We start from the raw sequence: 4806 nt of genomic DNA, 5'->3' as shown, positions 1-4806 counted from the left end.
GAAAGCACAGGAGGGGACCTGCTATCGGTGACCTGCGTGGGGACATCACTGACCACCCTGTCCACCCCAGCAAAGGCCTGCAGATGCTTTAGGCTGATCTTGTGTGATGTCTGCTGGCTGGGTTGGATCCCTGCAGAATAAAAAAAAACAAAAATGTGAAATCCCAGCTCCTCCTTGCCCCTTACACTAAGAACCACCCCTCTGGTCAGCCCCACCATGCCATCCTGCTTGGGAAGTGCTGGTAGATCTTGCCCTCAGCTCACTTGCTGCTGGCACCACCTGAATCTTTGTCCAGCATACTTCTGTCTGTCTGAGCAAAACAGGGGCTGCTGAAGACGTTGTGCAGCTCAGGGATGAAAACTGAACGAAGGGGAGCTCACTTCAGATGTAAAAATATGGAAACATGGAGAAGTAGTGGGTAAAAAGCAATAAAAACTGAATCTGGAGGGTAGAGATTTCACTGCTTCTTTAAATAAAACTTGCTAGCGGGTTCTTTTGGTTCAAATTTTCCTTAAGTCTTGGTAGGCAATTGTGAGAGTTTAGTGGTAGCTAGTGGGAAGTATTTGGTTTGGTAATTAAGGGGAAAGGAGTGAAAATGCACCAGGTGAGTGGTTGTGGTGGAGATTTCCAACATTTCTAAGTTCTTGGGTTCTCAGTGAGATCCTTCTCTCCAGGCAGGTGTGTTCCCAGGAGGGGTTTTACTTCAAAATCCGTTTAGAAATGGCACTAAAACCTCTGGAAAGACTCAAAAAAAAATAGACTGTGATTATTTTTTTAGGTGTTCTGGGTACAATGCTACTGAGAGTTTCTAGAAATGGAAGGATTGTGTATTAAATGAAGGTTATGTGTGGATGTACGGAGGATCCCCAGTAATCTGCTCTTGGAATGGGGTGTCTGTCTTGTTTATGGAGTTTCTAGTGTTCAGTATGGCCCCTAAGGATGAGAGTAGGACTGGATAAAGCAGGCTTTGCTCTCTAAGAGATAAACTATTCCTGTGAGGAGCAGGGAATTGTGTCTCAGCCCAGGCTCTGCTTCCAGGTAAAGCCCCAGGTCCAGCTCTGTGGTGGGTTTTTTGGATCAAACATTGCTAATTTCGTGGCCGTTTTTGTGTGCCAGTGAAAACTTCCATGGAAACGTCACCTGGTGACACCTTTAACGGAGACCATGCCCTGGACAAGGATGAGGGAGGAGGGAGCTGCTTCTTGGGGTGAGGGCTGGTGACCACCTGGCTCTGAGCAGGGCTGGGGATGGTCCCACTCTGTGACCTCCCTCTGGGTGCTGGTGAGGAGGAGCCAGCAGGTTTTTTAGTTTGGACAAACAGCAGGTTGCCTGTGCCTGGGTTGGCAGTTTGGTTGAGGTTCTGCTGCTCAGATCCTGCCCTGCTGCAGGTGGAGAGAAGGATGGAAAGGGTTGGAGCACCTCCACTCTGGAGACAGACTGGGAGAGTTGGGATTGTTCAGCCTGGAGAAGAGAAGGCTCTGGGGACATTTTAGAGCCCCTTCCAATGACTAAAGGGGGCTTATAAAAAGGAGGAAGAGGGGCTTTTCATTTGGGCAACAGGGATTGAACAAGGGGAAATGGTTTTAAATTCATTAGATTAGATTTAGATAGATTTAGATCAGATATTAGGAAGAAATTCTTCCCTGTGAGGGTGGGGAGGCCCTGGCACAGGTTGCCCAGAGAAGCTGTGGCTGCCCCTGGATCCCTGGAAGTGTCCAAGGCCAGGTTGGAGCAACGTGGGCTGGTGGAAGGTGACCCTGCCCATGGCAGGGAGGGTGGAACAAGATGATTTTTAAGGTCCCTTCCAACCCAAACCACTCTGTGATTCTATGATTTTAGGAGCAGTTTCTCACTGTGGACACTCCTGCTTTCAGTGAATACTGAGCTTTTGCAGGGAAGTGGCTGTGAAGGTCTGTGAGCTCAAGTCCAGCCCTGTGTCCTAAGCCATCCCAGGCTGCTCCACTCCCTCACTCCCTTCCACCTTTCTCCCCCTCCATGTAGTTCTACTTTGGGGTCTTTGTTGTGAAGGAAGAGCAGCCATCTGCTCAGCCTGCGTGAACTTTGATGTTCATTTTCCTTTCCGTGTCTCCTGCAATAACAATCTCAGCTGGGAGGATGGAGTACCTTGCAAATGCCATATGCCCGGGGTTGTTCCATTGCAGCTCCCCAGCAGCACTAAAATCTCATAAAGCAACCTGGTTTAACAGGATTGCCAGCCCAGTTTCCTTCAGCAAAGGGGAAAGGATAGTTTGCATCTCTGTCAGAGGAGCAGCTGTGATTTTGATTCTTTTTGTGAGATTAATTGAACCATGGCAAGTTTTCTGGCTCCTACAAGTCTGTCTGTAGGAATTCTTCCTCTTCTACTGTCTGAAAGCAGATGGCAATTTATTCTGTGGTCACGTTGGAATGAAGTGTGTTTCTGTGCTCCTCTATATGGATGGACGATGGGGAGTGGTCCATCTTCATGTAATTTTAAATATCTTGGAGGATCCAAATGCACAACCCTGCACTTGGGGACTTCATGTAGATTTGTGACCCTTTTTGGAGGGGCTGAGGCCATAAAATAGTGACTGGAATTCAGGGGGACATAAATAACATATTTTCATGTGTGGCAACTATAACCTTGCTTGACTATTGTTCATGTTATTTAGAGGGAATATGGACCCATTTGGCTCATTTAATCAATCTGGAAGTTACAAGATGGGATGCAGGAAGGAGTTCTGATAGTGGAATAAACTGCATAAGACTCAGAAAGCAGTTGAATGTTCTCTGGCAGAAAAAAGTTGTTGTTCTTTTTAAGCCTTTCTGGTGGTTTATTTATGGAGGGGTGGGTGCTCCTGCACTCTGGGACAGAGCAGGATCTTCAACATCATGGGAATGTGTGACCATATGGGACGTGATTCTCCAGTTCTGGGGTTCTCTTATGACTCTAGGTCCTGTTTTCCATAGTCCAGAGCCACCTCAGAGATGGAAAGCACAAAGAAGGTGTAAGACAGGCTCAGCACTAACTCTTCTTCCTCTTCTCCAAGGTCAGCTCTCTATTTTGGGTTTTTGGGGAGTCAAATCATACATATAAATGACTTACTGTAGAAAGTTTTCAACTGTCAACAGAGTGATTTGTGAATAAATGTTTTCATTACTTGGCTGGCTCCATGGATGGATGAATAATATCCATCAAATAAATTATTCATCTCTTTCTCTCCTTGCCATCATCAGATAAATTCTTTGTGATTTATATTTGTTCATTATTCATCTGGCTACGAGAAACAGCCATATTAGAGATGAGTTTGGAGCTAAATCTGCTTTACTGAACCCAACAACGAAGCTCTGGTGGATATTGGAGGCTGCACCAACACAAACCTTCTGATGGCTCCATGGGTGATGAGAGTCCCCCAAGTGATGAGCTGAGGGCAAAGCCACCTTCTCCTGCTCTGACACGTCATCCCCAACTTCTTAACCTCCTCTGGTACATCTGGGCTGCCTTGAGCTGCTTCTGGCCAGAAACCATGGATTAGGATGGCTGAGGAGTTGTGTCCTTTGGCCAGGTCACAGCTACAGCAATAATGTGCTCTTGGAGGGTGTAATTCCTAAAGGATATCTGGTGTATTTAACAGTGGAGAGGAGGGGGATTATCAGCCTTTATAGCAGTTTTTGCAGTATTTTACATAATCCAGGGGGCTGAGGCTGCAGTCCTTCCTTCCTTTCCCAGGCTCTCTCTTTGCCTCTTCCTCAGGCTGCTTTTGTCCCTGCCATCAGGATGACCAGCCCCCTGCAAAACGCTCCAGCAACTGGAATATGAGAAGATTTTCCAGCAATTTCCAGGAATGGAGCAGGAAAGGACTTAGTTTGGCTCCTCTAAAAAAAAGAAAAAAAATAAAAAGGCAAAGAAAACCATCACAGAGAAGCTGACTAAAGGGACAGAGATATCTGCTGCTCCTGCTCAGAAGTGACCTGATTTATTCATCTGATTTTCAAGTGTTTTGCTGTTTCACAGCCTGGTGACTGAACCAGTTTTGCTTTCTTGCATTATTCCACTTCTCAAAAGTGCATCTATGGTGATTTTCTTTTCAAACCACTGGGAAAAGCATCTTTCAATTGCTCTCTCATGACTCAAAAAGAAAAAAAAAAGTATGTTCTTCAAACAGTTTTCCCTCTCAAACAGTTCAGAGAGACAGAAAATATAGAAAGTTTCACCTTTGAATAGTGAAGAGCTGGGGAAGTTACCTGTATGTGAAACCCAGAGGTGATAACAGAGCTTGCTTGTACCCTGAGCTTGAGTGTGATGTGCCAGGCACCCTCTTGTCATACCCAGCTGATCTACATGAGGTGTTTGCAGACAGCCCTGCAGCACCAGAAAAGCTTTGATTTTTCATTCCCAGCATCAAATACACACATAAGCATCGGGATGCAGCTGCAGAGAAGCAATGACAACTGAGAGAAAAGCCCTGTGACTGAGTGGATGAAGAGAGGGGCACTTTGTGCTGGGTTAGGAACTGGCTGATGGCCCAGAGAGTTGTGGGGATGGAGCTGCATCCAGCTGGGATCCATCACCAGTGGTATCCCCAGGGATCAGTGCTGGGCCCAGTCCTGTTTAATGTCTTTACTGATGATTTAGATGAGGGCATTGAGTCCACCATCAGCAAATTTGCAGATGACACCAAACTGGGGGGGAGTGTCGATCTGCTGGAGGGCAGGAGGGCTCTGCAGAGGGACCTGGACAGGCTGGATCCATGGGCTGATTCCAAGGGGATGAGGTTCAACCAGGCCAAGGGCCGGGTTCTGCACTTTGGCCACAACAACCCCCGG

This window comes from Lepidothrix coronata, unplaced genomic scaffold (genome assembly GCF_001604755.1).
Source record: "Lepidothrix coronata isolate B3197 unplaced genomic scaffold, Lepidothrix_coronata-1.0 Scaffold298, whole genome shotgun sequence".
NCBI classification, from domain to species: domain Eukaryota; kingdom Metazoa; phylum Chordata; class Aves; order Passeriformes; family Pipridae; genus Lepidothrix; species Lepidothrix coronata.
This window is presented reverse-complemented; position numbering follows the sequence as displayed.